This window comes from Canis lupus, chromosome 3 (assembly GCF_003254725.2).
Source record: "Canis lupus dingo isolate Sandy chromosome 3, ASM325472v2, whole genome shotgun sequence".
Taxonomy (NCBI): Eukaryota; Metazoa; Chordata; class Mammalia; order Carnivora; family Canidae; genus Canis; species Canis lupus.
Window position 1 is genome coordinate 38,657,655 of NC_064245.1, and position 19,506 is coordinate 38,677,160.

At 39.6% G+C, this 19,506-nt stretch overlaps 1 protein-coding gene across 3 annotated transcripts in view; it reads right to left on the minus strand.

The window, feature by feature from the left end:
* ENTREP2 (endosomal transmembrane epsin interactor 2) overlaps positions 1–19,506 on the minus strand; it is a 452,783-nt gene that overhangs the window by 268,846 nt on the left and 164,431 nt on the right. The window lies entirely within an intron of this gene.

Genomic DNA, 19,506 nt, shown 5'->3' on the forward strand with positions numbered 1-19,506 from the left:
AATTGATCAAAAGTAATAAGAAACCAATCAGAAGAATTTGGTAAATCAAATGGTTAGAAAATTATATATTTTAAAAGTATGATACTATTTATATTTAGTGAACACTGACTGCATGACATATATCTACTACGGCTTTATACTTTAAGCTCTTTGACAACTGTAAGAAGCAAGTGTGATTTTTTGCGCCCCACTGCACAGATGACAAAGTTAAAGCCCTTGCCCACATTACAGTATTAGGATATAAGCTCCTAAACTACAGAAAAAATAGCTTTCTTATATACATGCAAGCATAGACTGGTAAGAAAAAAGAATAAAATGACATATTCCATTTATAACAATTCCTTTTATAACCAAAAAATTCCATTTATGACAAAAAGGCAGAATGACTTAGAACACAAAGACTAATCAGAAATGAGCAAGAACAATATCAAGAAAATCTTAAAACATCTACTAAAAATATAAAAGTCCTCAGATGTAAAAACCCCACTTTTTTTTTTAAAGAGAAGGACCAGAGAATGCATGAATTCCATGAAATTCTAATTAAATATTATAAAGGGAAAAAGAAAATCAATTCAATAAAAAGCATTAGGACAACTAACCACTTGGAAAGAAACAAAATTTATTTTCTACCTTACTGTTTATACCAAAAAAATTCCAGAGTAACCGAAGAGTGTGAATCATAAATTAAAACCCGAAAGTCCTAGAGGAACTTGGAGCATTTCTTAAAACCATCTTGAAAGAAATTCAGTGTTTTGAGGCATGATGCAGAATCCTAATAGAAAGGATTAATAAATTCTAAATGTTTTTGTTTTAAAAAATTATATATGATGGACTGGATCTCTGCTCTTAATTCCAGAGCCTCTCCATATTAGAAGTACAAATCCATGCTTCTGACGGGTTACATGGAAGCCTCCAGAGAGAGCACATAGAGTACCCATCCTCACCAATATTGGACTTGGCATAAGACTTGCTCGGCCACACTGGGTGGAGGTGGCCCTCATCCCCAAGACCTCTAGGGCATCTCATGGTGCCACCCAATATCTCATGCTGCCTGTTGTCCTCTGTGCTCTTGCTCCTGGATACAAGAGGGACACAGCCCAGAAAGCCACTGCCCCTTCAGCCTGGGCCCCAGAATGGACACATGGCACAGACCTAAACCCAACCAAGCCTTCAGCCCAAGGTGGGGATCCCAGCTGACTTGCAAACCAGAGCAGAAAAAAAAGACTGGCTACTGCCAACCACTGAGTTTTGGGGTGCTTCTTTAATGCAGCTTTACCACAGCAAAAGCCAACAAAATATTTGTGGTCTAAAAAGAACATAAAATAGAAGATCAATTCTAAAGGGGAAAAATAAAATACATACGACAGACAAAAGGCTGATTGCCTTAACTTACAAAGAGTTCATATCAATAAGGGAACCACTCAATAGAAAAAAATGGCCAAAGAAGTTCACATTTTTTATGGATGATAAACATATAAAGGGATGCTTCAACCTACTCTAGTTTTTTCTTTTTAAAGATTTTACTTACTTATTTGACACAACCAGGGGGAGCAGCTGGCAAAGGGAGAGGGAGGGGGAGAAGCAGGCTCCCCGCTGAGCTGGGAGCCTGATGTGGGACTCAATCCCAGGACCCTGGGATCATGATCTGAGCTGAAGGCAGATGCTTCACCAACTGAGCCACCCAGGTTCCCCCATTCCAGTTTTTTAAAAGCAAGCCAAAACAACACAACAAATATTCCCAGGCTGCCAACTTTTGGGTGAAGTTTGATTTAAAAAAAAAAAAAAAAAAACAGTGCTGGTAAGGACAGAGGAGAAAGAAGTTCATCTTTTAACATGATTGGTGTTGGTGTAAAATGATGTAACCTTCTTTGGGTCCTCTCAAAATAGGAAAGGCACATATTTTTGCTGAATGATTTCACTACTGGAAACAGAGCCTATGGAAACAGTACCAGAGGTACGCCAAGTCACTTACACGAGGATATTTACTGCAAAAACCTGTAACAAGTGGCTAACAATAAAGGGCTGGTTAAATCAACTTTGATATATATAACATGAACTTCGAGGTATATCTGTTTATGCTGGTGTGAAACAACCTCAAACAAACAACTGACAAACAAAACATAGCCCAACAAGCAGAGAATGATCCCATTTGTGTGAAGAGACAAATGGATGGGTGCTGGTACATATGTAAAAGTGTTTTTCCCTGGAAGGATACCCAAGAAACCTGACAATGGGAAACCAGACGAGGGAGGCAGGGAAGGGATACTTGCTATTAAATCTGTAACTTTCTGAAATGCCAGCCTTTAATCTGTGCATGTACTATGTCATGAATATTTTAAACTATGCATACCATTGGAACCAGTAATTCCACTTCTAAGAATTCCAGGTACTAATCAAAGGGTTCTTTATAATTTTGCAAATGGGAAATGACCTGAGTGTTTTGCAAGAGAGAACAGCTTATATTTATTGGGTCTTTCCCAGTCGCTGCCATTAAATCATGTTGTGTTAGGATATTTAGTTCTGTGTGGAAATATTCATGCTGCATAAAAGAAAAGCAGAAGAAAAGAAAAGCAGGCTACAAGAATGGTTTGGAGGGAAGGAGGATAGTTTCTCTTGTATTAAGTAAATAAATCCAAATGCCAACACAAAAAATACATAAGGAAACTTGCACCAAATCCCAAAGACAGCCATGGATCATCTCTGGAGAGGGGGACTTGGGCTTCCACCTTGTACTCTTCCCCATGTTTTATGGGTAAGACAGAAAACATTTTATTGAAGCACAAGCTAATGACAGCTGGTTCTGCCTCCTAAGGGAGGTGGACGTACCCTTCAGGGAAGGAGGACATAACTCCTAACGCTCCCTTCCAAAGGTGGGACAGGTGAATGAGGCTAAATTCCAAATTCACACTGAAAGGCCCTTGGCTTAGGAACAGATGTCAAGGGTCTCTGGAGACTTATGGATTGAGGTTTGAGTAAAGAAGGCAGGAAATCAGAATCCTAAGGACTGTAATGAAGGTGAGGAAGGTGGTAGGGGTTCAAGGTATCTGTGGAGAGGGCCTGGTCTGCCAGGAAAGGTGCCAGCCAGGTGGCCATGAGCAATTCTGCTATTCTTTGACAGAGAATAATAAGAACTTAAGATATAAATGCAAATTTCAAAGATGAATTCCAACAAGCACCCAAATGGGTGTAAGAGGCTCCTGCCCCTCTCCTACCTTCATCGAACATGAGGAAGAAAATACACAGTGGGCAGGTATACTGCCCGTCTGGAAAAGAATATTATGTAAACCTAGGTACAAATCATTTTGACTCTCTTCTTTTCAAAGTCTCCTCTTTGCATAATAAAAACAATGTATTTGTTGATACAGAACATTAATTCCATTAAAATCACATTACATGTAATGAAAAGCTATCAGAGTATAATTATGCAAGCGAATTCACAGACCCACATCAACTTTTAAGTCTACCGGAATTACAATCGGAAGTGAACCTGCCTGGTAGACAAATTGCCCCCTTCATTTCCAAGTGATTATGAATAAAGGTCCATTGTACTAATGGTAGAAGCTACACACTACTTCAGCAAACTCCAAAATCTAGCACTGTTCCTTACAGGTGCCTTTGCCTGGGTTTCCCCTGTTCTCGGGCCGAAAGGCATATACTCCTGAACCGTAAGTCTTCTGAGTTAATCTTACCCTGAAGCATACTCTTTTCTCAGAATTCGTGGCCCTCAAGCCAGTGGCCTGGACCCTTCAGGGTCCCCTAAAGTCCTATATATTCATAGTTACCTCTTGGAGTATCCTCTGTAGTCCAGACTGGGGCTGGATGCTACCCCCCAGGTACCCCTCTGTCCTAGCACAACCCCTGGTCCTCCTCAGCCATCTGGGCCAAACACAGAGACTTGGGTACAGAGTGAGTCTTCTTCTTTTTTTTTTTTAATTTATGATAGTCACAGTGAGAGAGAGAGAGAGAGAGAGAGAGGCAGAGACACAGACAGAGGGAGAAGCAGGCTCCATGCAGGGAGCCTGACATGGGACTCGATCCGGGGACTCCAGGATCATGCCCTGGGCCAAAGGCGATGCTAAACCAGAACAAGTCTTCTATCTGGAACTTAGCGAGGTGCCCTGAAAAGGCAGAGGGTTGGGAGAACAGGGGAGGCAGGGAGACTGGATTCCTGTGAGAGGGTACCAGGAGCACTTCTGCACTTCTGACCATCCCATGGGAGTGAGGACCATTCCTGCTATGACCATCCAGTTGAAGCGGCTCACTCAGGGACAATGGGATTCCACCTCGGCCCCTGTCCTTCACTCATGATCTATACCCACCCACAGGTCTAGATCCTACTAGGATCCGCAAACAGAAAATGGGGAACCTGGACGACTATGTCGTGCTTGCAGTATGCAGGGAATCTCCCCCAAGTGGCTCTGGATGGATGCAGTGGTGTTCCCAAGAGCAGGGCAGCAAGGGCCAGCACCCCTGTAACTCATGGCTGGCCTCTATTCACCAGTCCTGTTCCCCTTTTCTTGCAACTGGTCCCTGCATCCACCCCTCCCTTAGAACACCCCCCACCCATCTCTTCATCCTTTCTCCTCTCCTCCACATGTGAACAGTCCCGGGAGATCTCTTTCCTGATGCTGCTCTATCCTGAGGAAGGGTCTAAACCCTCCTTCCAGCCTTTTTTGCCTTCTAGGCCCTTTGTACCCATACAGGCCTCGTGGAAACCTGCTGGATGCCTCATCAGCAGGTCTGACTCAACAGTGCCAACCTTGCCATCACAGCTCCACCCCAGCTGAGACATTCCCTACCCCTGTCTGGGGCCTGCCATTCACACAGGTATGCCCGTCAGAAATCTTGCTATCCAACTTCCTTCCTTGACACCCCTTCATGCTCAAACGCCATCCAAAGCAGGGACCTCCCACCATCCAGCTCACACTGGATGCGCCCCCCCGCCCATCCCTCCACCCATACCTGGCTACCTGGCTGTCACCTCGCCCCCATAACTATAGCAAGAGTTCAACAACAGGTCTCCCTGGCCCTCACCCCTGACTGCACCCCTAACCTATTCTCCAGGCTGCAGAATCATCATGCTACAGTACAGATACAACCATGGCCCTCTCCCCTTCTTTTGCCTTCAGGGTAAGTTCCAAATCTTTGGGCCCACAGAGTCCCTGCCCACCTGTTCTGCCTCATCTAGGCCCTTCCACCTCAATGAACCACTTGGGCCTTCCCCTTCCCACACAGCTAATCACCGGAATGTGCAGCGCCCCTCCCCCCACCAGGAAAGAGCTATGAGACCATGGCCCTAGGGTACCATGGCCCACACTCCCATCCATGTGCCTATCCTCCTGCCAAGCAGCAAGTCCTCAGGGCAGAAGGGCACACCTTTAATATGCAGGCAGTCCCCATACTGAGCAAGTGGCCTGGGTACAAGTGATGCTCCTGAAGGCTCCTGGTGTGCAGACAGCCTCCCAGGACAACCATCCTCCTCACTTGCACGCCTGTCCACTTCTGCAATCACACTGACGTAGCACAGTCCCAAGGAGCAAGCAGTGTTCTCACTGTTACCCTTTTTCTTAATAACAAAAGCAATGTAAGTTCAATATATAAAAATAAACAGGGCTTTCAGGAAAGCCCTACAAGCTAAAGGAAGAAAAGGAAAGCATCTATCTCTCACCACTTCTATAACTTCTATTGTAGATTGGACTCTACTGGCTTCTATTTAGATTTTTAAAAATTGGATCACAGTGGTGTCAATCATCTTCCCTCATCACCATATAATGTATCATGGCTATGACATCACACCCTGTAAGTATTCATTTGCATCACCTCAATGCCTGAAGGATATTCCACTGCATGAAATATCATCACTTACTTAAAGTGATCTCCCATTAGTCTATGAATACTTTAAATCAAATCACAAACATAAGTAAAATATTTTTGAACAAGTGTATATAGCTAAGAACACTTATTTAATTTTTTTTCATCTAAGTGATTCTTTTACATGATTTGAAAAATCAAACTGTTCCCTAAAGAGACTGCCACTTACAATTGTTTTTTCCTGTTTCTTCTAGTATCCACATTCAAATTTCTCAGCATGATGCTTTGGTTGCCTTCTAACTAGAAAGGTTGAGGATTTTAACTTTCTCAGCAATCCACACAGTCCCCAGGCATAGCCAAATCCACTCTCTCTCACCCATGCCCAATTCCAGTAGAACAATAGCCCATTTGTCTGGGTATTTCAGCCTGAAGTATGAACATCATTATGACATATAAGTATTATCTATAACTGGGCTACCAGAAGTACTAGAATTACAGTGTCTTTTCATTTTTATTATTTTTAAAAGGTTTTATTTACTTATTCACGAGAGAGAGAGAGAAGCAGAGACATAGGTAGAGGGAGAAGCAGGCTCCCTACGGGAAGCCTGATGCAGGACTCAATCCCAGGACCCTGGGATCACGACCTGAGCTGAAGGTAGATGCTTAACCACCAGGCCAACCAGGCGTCCCTACAGTTTCTTTCTAAAATCACATGACAATCTTTGAGGCTAATTGTCCCATTTTACACCTCAGTCTTCTGTATATCTAGCATAAATTCACCCCCAGTCCTCTACAGACTTGATAGTCTCCTCTCATTCTGAACATTTGAGGTGTTCCTTCTGCTTTGGTTTTCTTGGATATGTCCCTCTTGTGATCAGGTCCTTCCTCCCCTGCTCCTCCTCATCCACCTGTCCCCTTGGTGTGGTACATGACTCCCAGGGACTTCCTTTCATCTCTGTCCTGTGGGGGAGCCACTGTTTCCTTGATCCAATGTCTTCTATTCTCTCCTTTTTTTTTTTTTTTAACAAGATAAGTTTTACTCCATTTACAATTTATCAAGATCACTGAAATATTTGGATTTGTTTTTTTAATTATTTACCCCACTTTTTCTATGCTTTTCACCTCCCTCTTGCTTTTAATTTAAAACTTTTTTCTCACTACATTTTTTTCTATTAATTAAGAACATAGAGTCTCTTTCTTTCTTTCTTTCTTTCTTTCTTTCTTTCTTTCTTTCTTTCGTGATTTCATCCTGAGATTATACCAACTCATACGTATTTAACAGGTTCTAAAATTTAACAACAAATTAATCACTTCCTCCAGTTTCTGGAAACCATGTTTTTTTTCCAGATTACTGAAAATACCAACTTCCAAACTCTCAATGGATGGCTCCACTAAGTGTCTTGGGTCTTCTAGATGCTGTTCCCTCTCTCCCTCTTCTGCAATATATTCATAGACCACACTTTTCATATTTATTAATAAGATAAAAGGTGAATTGAATTTATGAATCCATTGACCTTGGTCCTGCTTTTTGTTTACTTGTCTGGTAGTTATATCCCCTTCTTCTATTATTTCAATATAGGTTTATGTCCATAAATCTCAGCTAATTCAGCTTCTCAAAGGTATCTCTCTTGTGTAGCAGATTATTTTTTCAAACGCTATCTCTCTCCCATCCCAGTGTCTATTTCTATGGATTTTTAATCCAAAGTACTACTCAAGAATTTGAAATACAATTTCCAAAATACAGTGCTATCAGGGTTCACCAATCACAGCCCCTACATATGACAATGTGCTCATGACCCATCTCTTCCCTTCTTCCAACCAAACTTTGTTACAGCTTTTAAAACTTTGCCTACACTGCCTAAAATGGTGGCCCAGGGAAATGTGGAAGGGTAGAGAGATGGAGAGCATTTGGTTAGCTTCAAAGAGTAGAACCTAAGAACCAACTCTTAATGAAGACTTTCACAAAGGGTACCTCACTAAGCATCAACTCTGAGTGGCTCACTGTCTCCCTTCTTACAAAGAAACCAAGCCTCCAACACGTGAAATAACTTGTTCAAGGAAACATATCTTGTAAATTGGAAAGTCAACAGTGAGAATCCCAACTAATTCCATGAAAGAGCCAATACTTGTGAACAGCAAAAAATATACCAGAGAAGCAATTCCACATGTAAGAAAGACTGTTTTAAGTCTCCAGTCCCATGTGCAATAATCTAAGGACAAAAAGAAACTTTCATGTCGCAAAATATGTAAGTAGCATGTATTATCTTGCAAATATAATTCACGTTATTTCCACATAAATCCTCTCAAATCAAGATTTGATTTTCTATAATAGCTCTAGTCTGAAAAGAATAGTTATGAACAGGAGTGAAAAGACACATGCATTCACTGCTTCTTTTACTGCATTTTCTGCAAAACTCTGCAACACTATTTTTAATATCTGATTACACCATCAATAGAGCTATATTCCACAAAAGCAATTATGTTTTACCCAGCAAAAAAATCAGAATGGCATAATATGTAGCATACTAACAACTGTGAGAAAGAATAGAAGCAATTTAGAACACTTGAGAATAATGACTGGGATCATTTATTTAGAATTTACAGCAAACATGTTTTGTAGATGAGCTATCATGAAGTCTACTGCAAAGTTTAAGTTATGCATTACACAATGAAAAATACACAGGGAGCCCAACATTTTATCAAAACATTAATAACAGCACTCTAAGAACCAAAGCTTTTATCAAACACTTCCTGCTCACCAGCTCTCTCTAGTGTAAAAGCAGCATTTAACTTAATATGCTTTTGTTTTCTTTAAGAGCTTTGTCCAAATGTCTGTCAAGGACTGAAGTGGACTCTTTTAACAGGAAAGGCAAACAGGGGGCAACCCCATCCCATGATTGACAGGGATGACGCTAATCTATCACAGCACCACTTTTCACCAAGTACAGAAGGGACACAGAATTCCAGGTACCATTACTTAACATTTGTGTTGCTATGTCATATGTTATTTACGTAAAGGTGCTACTGAACAGGGCAGGGCAGTAGAGGGATGCTACTAGTTATGCATAAGAGAAGCTTGATTTATGCTTCTAAAAGGCACTTCATAATTGGTTCAGGTCTTCCACTTTCAGACAGGCTGGAGTAGTTACCATTCCATCAGCGTTCCCATCAAGAACAACAGAAAAAGCTAGAAAGAATATGGAAGTCAACTCTTTGAAAACAACTGAGAGCAAAGAAATTCAGAGCAGCAGCAATGAGGAGGAAGCCTTTCTCCTGGATGGGAGATAAACTTTGCAACTCCCTTTATCCTAGAGGCACTTGCCAATTTGTGACACAATCAGAAGCCTGAACACTGGCTTGCCTTTAGGGAGAGACTTGGGATCCAAGCACATGGTTGGCTTACTCCTTGGGACATTTTTCAAATTCTGAGGGTAAGACACATAAATCTTAACAAAAAGCCACTGAAGGGGCACCTGGGTGGCTCAGTGGGTAAGTGTCTGCCATCAGCTCAGGTCATGATCACAGGGTCCTGGGGTTGAGCCCTGCATCAGAGTCCCTGCCTAGTGGGGAGTCTGCTTCTCCCTCTCCCTCTGTTCCTCTCCCCTGCTCTCTCTCTCTCTCTTAATTAATTAATTAATTATTTTAAAGAAGACACTGAAAAGAAGGGTGAAGATAAAGATTATCATTCAGAAATGCAAGAGGGCAGGTCTATGAAAAATACAAAGGAGTCTCATTTGAAAACCCTATAAGGCCAGAGAAAACCAGAACAAGACTGCAGCTCACCTGGGCTGCAAATCAGCTCCAGCATGGCAGTCCCAGATGGCATAAGGGCATGGCTACCAGATAATCCAAATAATGAAGTTAGCTGACCAACTTCAGAATGATTATATCCAAGAGAACAAAACAAAGGCTGAACAAATCAAATGAAAAGAAGAATTTCACCAAGATAATTAAAAGCTTTAATAATAATCAAAGACTAAAAGTATAGAACTAAAAAAAAATCCCTAAACTTTATAATTCAATGGATGGACTTAACAGCAAATTAGACAAGCAGCAAGCAGGACTGGTAAACTAGAAGACAGGTCAATTAAGTACCTAACAAAAAAGATAAAAAGTCAAAAATAATATTAGAGAAGTATAAGATGTAATGAAAAGGCCTGACATGTAATTCAAGTCCAAGAGAGAGAAAAGAGAAGAGGATGGAAGACATATAGCCAAGAATTTTCCAAAACAAAATATCAAACCACAAATTATTCCACAAGTCCTACAAAGCCAAGCTGGCTAGTTAAAAAAGAGAGAGAGAATCACAGAAAAGGGAAAATCTTAAAAGCTGTAAAGGGATGGGATTGGACACACACAAATTATCTTCAAAGAAGTAACTAAAAAACTGAAGGTCAATTTCTAACAGGAATCATGGTAACCACCTATAACATCGTGAAAGAAAATAACTGGCAACCTAAAATTCTATAACCAAGAAAACACCCTTCAAAAAATAAAAGTGAAATAAAGACTTTTTCAGATAATCCAAGCAGAACTTGTTACCAGCAAAGTTGCATTAAGAAGAGCAAAAGGAAAATGACCCAGAGAAAAGCCCAGATAAACAGGAAGGAATAAAGGCTGATGGAAGGTATAAATAAATATTGACTGCAAACAAACGTTGGCAGCTATGAAAAAGATAGACAGGTGGCACTGATTTGGCAGAATTGAATAAGATGCTTTCCAAAGCAGCAGCAAACAAAACAAAACAGTATATACCTCAGAATTTCCAGAAGGTTCAGGCACATGCCTCACTGGACATCCCTGGTACCAGAGCTGAATTAATGTAAGTCTGAAGGATTTGAGGGTTGGTCAAGGAAAAAGATAGGTCAAGGAAGGCAGTAACCCCAGTTGGTGCCCAGTTGCATAAGAGGACAAGCCCTTATAACACGACACTGTCCGGGGGCCTAAGGCCAGGCTGCCACTTACCCAGAAGGGAAGGAGAACAAGGGCACACCCAGAGTAGAGGTAGAGGGATCAGAGAGGGGCTTATGTGTCTAGGTGATGTCACTCAACAGCACAATGAGAAGTCTCTGGGTCAGAGAGCTTGAGGAGCAGCAGCAGCAGCAGCTTACAACTGTTAACTACAAGGCTTGATCTTACCAACAGCTAACATGCTGAGGGAGGTCTTCCAGAGTATGCAAAAAAGAAGGCTCTAAATGCTAAATAAATAAATACATTTTTTAAATTCATGCTCTTCTTTAAAATGATTGGGTGTGTAAACCTTCAAGTTTGGCACCAGCAAGCTTTTGAACTAACAAGTGGTGAAGAAATAAACAACCTGGGGGACAGTACACAAGAGAGTGAGACCACTGTTTGCAATTTATATAACAATTGAGAAGGAGAAACTAAAATAAGGAAAAAGAATTGGGAAGGCTGATTGAAAAAGATCCCTAAATTCTCCTCCATTTACCCTAGCAGAATTCTGCAGGTGTATTCCCTGAAAAGATGAAAGCAAAAGGTCTGTGATGTAGGCATTGACCAGCACTAGTCCACACTGCAGCAGTGTGAGCCAAGAGAAGGTATGTTGAAGCCATGCAGCATCTTTTTAGATGGAACTAATGTAGGATGTGCTCCACCAAAACAAGAGAACAAAGCCAAAATGAGGAAAACCTAAGATCCAGAAAATAGGTAAGCAGTATTCCAAAAAATGAAAGCAAAGGGATATTCCAGGATTCCAGATATACAGCAGTCCTAGAGAGCCATCGATCCAAGATAAGCAACTAAAATATCCAAAAAGAAAAAGGAAATAGAAAGATTACTTGCTGGACCTGACTTTGTATAAATCTGTATTGAAGGGTTACAGCAAGGGGAAATATTGAATGATTAACCAAAAAAAAAAAAAAAAAAAGGCAAGTGTCAACTTGAGGAAAACCAAAGGTAAGTTAGGCAACAATCATAATTCACCACATGGCTCTGCATGAATAATATTTGCATTTGCATGGTAATGTAAACCCAAATACTGACTTAACTAAACTTATAATACATCTACTCTGGAGGGTAAGAAAAGGAAAGTAGAAGGGACAGAAGGTTAAAAAGCTAAATCCTCAATGCCATAATAAGAAACCTAAAATGAGTCCTAAAACTGATTAATCAAAGAAAGCAGGAACTTTGTCCTACTCAGAAATGTGGAAATGCTGTGAGTGCTTGGAAAAAAATAAAGAATCAAAAGTAATTGCCTCTGAACAAGTTAGGGCAGAGAACTATTAGGTATTCCTATTTGCTATTTGACTTTTTAAACTATGTCCTTATTTTATTAGATGACATAAAAATTAATTCTAAAAAGAGGTAACATGAATATTTCTCTATTTAGTAACATAAAATTTGAAATGTTCAAGACACCTAAGTAACAGCAGCATCTATAATACCTGTGAAAAAAACAACTGACCATTTTACATTTAAATGTTTTAAATTCAAAAGAATTAAAACTCTCCTAAGTTATACCAAAGTTCCCAAATTGCCCCATTTTTCATGGTACCATGGGGAAAAATAAATCTGGCGTTTCTTCCCACAAAGTGCCAAAATGATTAAGATGAGTTAATTTCTTCAATTATTATTTCATGAGCAATGGGCCCTAAGTACTGGACAGCAGCCAGCATCATTCCAGATGCCGAAGATGGCATGGTAGAGCCCTGAAAAAGAACTCAAGAAGACATGCCAGCTGAATGGCATTGAGCAACTGACTTCTCATCTAGGATAAAAAACCCCATAGACCCATTATCTGCTCTCCTGCCTCTTGGTAAGTTTTAACAAACCTATAAGAGTTTCAGAGAGGCTACTTGGGCTGAGTAAAAAGTCCTTGAATCATAGTGGGGAAGGAAATGTTTGATTCTTATATTTGAAGAGACAACAGGGTAAACTCTAGGATTTTGGAGAAGTACACTAAATGAGAGAAGAATAGAGAAAGATCCTTGGTGGCTGTTAAGGCCAAAGAACTCCGGCTATCTGCAAATAATGAAAGTTGTTGGCACTCAGCTGTGCAAGGGAAATCTCCCACCTCCTACCAGCTCCCCTACAAAATCACCCATAATTTTTTTTTAAAGATATTTCAGAAAAGATGCCTTTGTATGGATAGACCAGGGTGAAGGGAAGGTTACAAAAACTCACACAGGTTTTTTTGACTGTCAAATTTGGATAAGACAGGGTAGTGCAGAAATAATCCCTGAGCATGGAGATTCCAGGAAATGGAGCACATAATCCGTGAGAGTTATAAGGAAGTATGGGGACTGCTTGGGACATCCTGACCAAAGTAATTAGGCATGTCCCAGCCAATTACACCAGATCTCGAAGGGCAAAGGAGGAGTCTGCACGGAATCTGAGATCCATGATCAAATGAATAATTGTGGGATAAATGAGTGTGTTTTTAGAGTATTTCCCACAGAATACTCTTCAAAATGAATGCATATTTAAAAAGGTTCCATAGTCAGTGAGGTCTGAAAACATGATATAGTATATATATCGTTCATGAAGAGTGACAATGCACAACAGAATAACAAACACTGTAAAACAAAACAAAACAAAACGAAAAAACTTCCAAAGATCTCATTTATTTGAGAGAAAGAGAGTGCATTAGTGAGGAGAGAGGCAGAGGGAAAAGCAGAATCCCCACTGAACAGGGAGTCCAATGCAGGGCTTGATCCCAGGACCCCAGGATCGTGACCTGAGCCAAAGGCAGATGCTTAACCAACTGAGCCACCCAGGTGCCCCTGGAAGTTTTAAAATGTAGCTCAGAAAAAAAAAAAAAAAATGTCAACCCTGAACAACTAGGCCTTCCCTAAATGTGACCTTAGAATCTTTTATTTAAAATACATATTTAACATCTTGCATAAGCAATCCTTCACTGCACTGTTACAGGAAATGCTGGCATAGGAAATTATAGTGGGAATTAGAGAGAGGTAAGGTAGGGTACCTTTTTCTCAAAATGGAAATAGCTTTTTCTGACTACATAAATAATACATACTCACAATGCTAAATTTAGAGAATTTGAAAAATTATATAGAAGAAAGTAAAATTTACCCATGTTACCATATGCAGAGATAAACCAATGGCAATGTTTGAGTGTATTTATATCTAGCTTTTTCTATTAAGTTCATTTCATACTTTTCATAAAAGCTAGGCCCACAGTACAGGTTTTCATTTAAAAATGTGTTGTAGGGGCACCTGCGCAGCTCAGTTAAGTGTCTGACTCTTGATTTCAGCTCAGGCCATGATCTCAGGGTCATGAGAGTGGCGAGTCTGCCTGATATTATCTCTCTCCCACTGCCCCTCCCTCTGCTTGCTCTCTTTCTCTCAAATAAATAAATGAATCTTTATCAAACTGTATTGTGGACATCAGTGGACGCCAATCCTCTAATAATGGACACTTAGACTGTCTTGAGATTTTATTTATTTAAATAAATAAATTTTATTTTAAATAAATTTTATTATTTTAAAATAATTTAAAATTTAAATAAATTTTATTTTTATTAATTAATAAATTATTATAAATATAAGCAAATTAGTGTTTTAATAATAAAATTTATTTTATATCTACATATATTTAATAATAAATAATCAAACATTTATTTAAATAAATGAATCTTTTAAAAAATGTACTGTGGACATATGTGGACACCAATCCTCCAATAATGTACACTTAGACCATCTCAAGATTTCCTGTTATGAAAAAGGATAAGGTTAATGTCATCGTTGACCCTCTTCTAACATTTCTAGTCAGGCTCTACTGTCTCGGGTAAAGGGAATGAAAGAGAGGCAGTAGGCAGCCTGCACCACTTGTAACCAAAGATGAGAACACTGATAGCAGTGAGAAGAAGTAAGGACAGTGGTTCTGTGAACTCTGGTTTTCTTTATTCTGGTCTTAATCTTGACGCAGAAATAACAGGCAGTACCCCACCCCCAGGCATTCTCAAGCTCACAGTCTCAATACATGTCTTGATTTCACAGAAATCACTTATAACTTATAACTTATACTCATATACTCAAGCCTTATACTCATATAAGTATACTTACAGCTTTTACTTATAACTCAAGCCTTTCTGAAAGCAGTGCTCTGGAACAATTCCTACCACATCCCTTCCAGTACTTTCCTCACTGGTAGTCACCAAAACGTCACGTTTTTATCATGACTGTGTCTACTTGTGACTTGATCTTGTCATCCATGTCATGTTCCATTAATTCCACTGACTTACTAGTACATTCTATTTCTGTCATCAAAACCCATAAGACAATGTGTTTTCAAATATCTCTGATGATGATTGTACTTGATTAATAATTTTAAAGCCTCTTTACTCTGTTTTTTTAAAAAAAAGATTTCATTTATTTATTCATGAGAGACAGAGACAGAGAAAGGCAGAGATGCAGTCAAAGAGAGAAGCAGGCTCCATGCAGGAAGCCTGAGGTGGGACTCAATGCTGGGACTCCAGGATCATGCCCTGGGCCAAAGACAGACAGACGCTCAACCGCTGAGCCACCCAGGCATCCCACCTCTTTACTCTGTTTACAGTTACTTTACTATTACATTCTATTTGATCTTACACCAGTAGTCCCACTCTTTTTTTGGTCCTTGCCAGATACCTCTTTGCATATGCCCTGGGTCTTTTATTTTAAGTACATTTTTTGGTCAATACCATCTATTGGATTTTTGTTTTTTGTCCCAATCCAAAGCACTGTCTTTTAATAGGGGAATTTAAGCAACTTATATTTATTGTGATAGCGACATACTTGATTTTTCCCCCTGCTCTTATGTTTATGCTTATTAGATTTTCTTATCTTTTATTTTCTAACTTTTCCCATCTTTTACTGTTCTGAGCAACTTTTCTATTTGTTTTCTTTTTTTAGTCACTTGGAAATTACACACCATTTTTCTATTTAAATTTTGATACCTATTTAAAATTACAAATCTAACATGTATACATCAATAGCATGTGTACCAAGAGTCCCTAGGCAAGAAGGCAAGATTTTCTACTCCACCCTACCTCCCAGATTTTATTGAAACAACCACATTAGCATCAACCAATCACACTTTGCATTTTATTGGTTTAGCTGCTTACTGCTGAATCATTTATACCAATGCTTCTCATTTTCTGCCTTTATTCATACATTTTTTCATTTGGCTTACATCAACTAATTCTTCAGAAATGGGCAGAGACTGAATCCATTGTATTTCTGAAAATAACTATTATTTTCCCATTTACATGAATAAGCTTAGAAATCTTGCATATAGAAAGCCTATAAAAATCTTGCTTAATAACCTTATTCCTTCTGAAACATATAAATGTTGCTGTATTATCTTCTAGCATTTGCTTCTGAGGAGGAAAATCTAGTAACAGTCAAGTTCTCTTTCCTTTGAAAGTAGCCTGTTTTTATTTAATGCTCATTGTTGATTTTTTTTAACTGCTGAAATTCAGAAAATTTTCCTATATATGTCAAACATATATATAACATATATGTGTGTGCATTACATGCAGAAGTAAAAACGAATTGTGCAATCAAGATTAAACATGGGGGCTTTGGGACATCTGGGTGGCTCAGTGGTTGAGTGTCTGCCTTCGGCTCGTCATGATTCTGGGGTCCTGGGATCAAGTCCCACATAAGGTTCCCTGCAAGAACCCTGCTTCTCCCTCTGCCTATGTCTCTGCCTGTATCTGTGTCTCTCATGAATAAACAAAATCTTAAAAAAACATTTTTTTTAATAAACATGGGGGCTTTGACTTATTCACTGTGTCTTAAAATAAGTGATGAAGGAAGACCAAAGAAACCTGCAGGTGTGTGGGTTTCAAAGACAGATGGCAGAACAGACTCATAACTCAGAAGTGCTTTCTTTTTTTCTTTAACCCTAGGTGATTTGATTATATTTAAAGCACACTAGAAATTTCTGTTGTATAAGCATCTATATGTCTTTATAAACACAATGTCTACTATTGTTCTTATGCTTCTATTATCAAAGCTTTACCAGGCCTAAATCATTACTCTGCAGCTACTTTCAAATAAATGTGAGTTAATGACTTCCCCTACTCCACAATTCATCAGAATCTTACAGTGTGTGTTTGCAGGGGTGGGGAGACAAAGAGGCAAATCATGGAGTCTCTATTCCCAGACCATCCAACTTGGGATGTAGCCCAGTCTATTCGTTTTCTATGGCTGATGTAACCAATTACTACAAACTTAGTAGCTTAAAACACATGAATCTATTATCTTCAGGAAGCTTGAAGACCAAAATGGGTTGGTAGAGCTGCATTCCTTCTGGCTCCAAGGAAAGAATCTGCTCTCTTGCCTCTTCCAGCTTCTAGAGGCTCTTGGCCTGTGGTCCAGCATTACTCTGAGCTCTGCTCCCATCCTCACACCTCTTTCTCTGACTCCCTTGTCTCCCCTCTTTCCCTTCTGAGGACCTCTGTGATGACATTGGGCCCCCTCCCAGATAATCTAGGATAATCTCATTTCAAAATCCTTAATCACATCTGCAAAGTCCCTTTTGCCATATAAAGTAACATATTTACATGTTCGGGGCAATTAGGACATGGACATCTCAGAGGCAGAGGCACTATTCTGTTTACATACTCAGGAATTTGTACTTTCAACCAGAACCAACAGAATACACACTGAGAACACCAAAGTAGAGGTCATCACATGGTCATTGGATTTAGGGCATTCTCTAAGTCCTCTTTACTTTAAAAGTGCAAAACTGACACAGAGATTAACAAATTGATCATAATATAAATAGAACACACCCTGGCTATTTATTAAGATAAAATATTGTGACATGTATCCAGCCCACTCATCATAAGAATTAATTTTTCAATAGAATATCAAATGAGACAATAGACAGGTTTAAGAATCAGTACAGTAAAATAACAGTCAAACCAGAAACCTCAAGGGTGCCTGTGTGGCTCAGTCAGTTAAGCATCCAACTCTTGATTTCAGCTCAGGTCATGATCTCAGGGTCATGAGATTAAGCCCCACATCAGCTCCATGCTGAGCATGGAGCCTGTTTAAGATTCTCTCTCTTCCTCTCCCCTTTGCCCCTCTCCCTGGCTCATGCAAGCACACCCTCTCTCTCTCAAAAAAAACAAAACAAAACAAAATACAAAAAACAATAAAAACAAAACAAAATACACACAACCAAGAACCTGGGATGTAAGGTTCATGGAATCACAGAAGTCTGCTTTCCACAACTAAATCAAGAACAGCCCCTTGGTTAGCCTTATAAATTCCTTATCAGTTCTTTCACACTAAGCTTTTGGACAGCTAGACTCTCATACACTCAAAAAATACATTATCATTTTTAAAGCTTCACTTTTCCAATTTTTCTTTAGCTGTTTTACCAAAAGAAAAAAAAATAAAATTTCTGAGTTGTTTAAATACATTATTATGAAACAGAATTTAAAATGACCAGTGTTCTTAGTACATGCCCACCCATATTTCCAAATGTGTCACTATTTATATTATAAATAGCACCCAAAATTGACAGATTTTATAATGTGGGAGTTTCCTGAGCTGCCATTTACCAGCTGATATAAAAGTTAGTATAATGAAAATGTCAAGAAATAGCATCACATTTAGAAACCATGAAATACAAAAATGGAGCTATCACTCATTCCTAATGCTTGCCAAATAAAAAGTTTTAAATATAGCCATGGGTCATCAGAATTATAAGCAAGAACTTTCGCTGCACAGAGATGCACCAGGATTATTAAAAGAATCTAAGGTTTGCCAGATAGCTGATCACACTGGCTCGCACTGAACTCGCTCTTAATGGAGACACCAGATCTGTTTTCACATTAACTGCCAAAATAATAGGTCTTCTCGACCTTACACTGGCACTGTTAATAGTTACTTTGTTGAATTTGGATAGCCCATGTTAAAACTCAGATTTTATATTTATATGTATACTCTAAATCACACTGAACCCATTAAAAATGTCACCTTCTTTGTTGGTTTCAGGCCTTTCTCCCCTCTGTCCTGATTCTGACAAGATCTGGTGGGGGGACAAATCAAATTGTGATTGAAACTACAGAGAGCAATGATCTGAAACTGGGATTTCCCATGATTCTCAGAGAAATAACCAGGTAATCAGCTTTAGAATGCCAACAGGACTAATCAATACCCAATCCCAGCCAGAGTGAGGATACCACTCCATGGTTGGAGGTGACAGGTGAAGGAGAAGCTCCAATTAAAGGAGCTAACCGGATAGGTCACCCCAACCAGAGAGGCTGCTTTAGTCATCCATTCCTGATGTAAGGCCATGAACCCCTACCTGCACAAGAGGAGCTGGACACACACTTTTCAATCCTTTTCAACCTGTACTTTCTCTGACTCACAGAAACTGGTGTTAAAGACCACAACCACCATGGATACACCGTCTCTAAAGAAAAATCAATTCTGAGGAAAAGGACTGGGAAATGCAAGAAGTGCAAACTTCTGCTGACGACTCCACCCAACCCCAAGCCTGCTGAGAAGTTGGCAAGGAGCCCATGGAAGGTCACATAGATGGATGTGTTATCCCAGGCCAAGGTGGGAGCATACAAGGTCAAGGACAGGCAACATTGCCCTGTCAGCCCTAGATCCAAGTGATAAGGAGGCAAAACAAACAACAATGTAGAATTAAACTTACAGATTATTTCAACAACACAAGGAGTAGGGAGAGGCAGGAAGTTTGTTTTG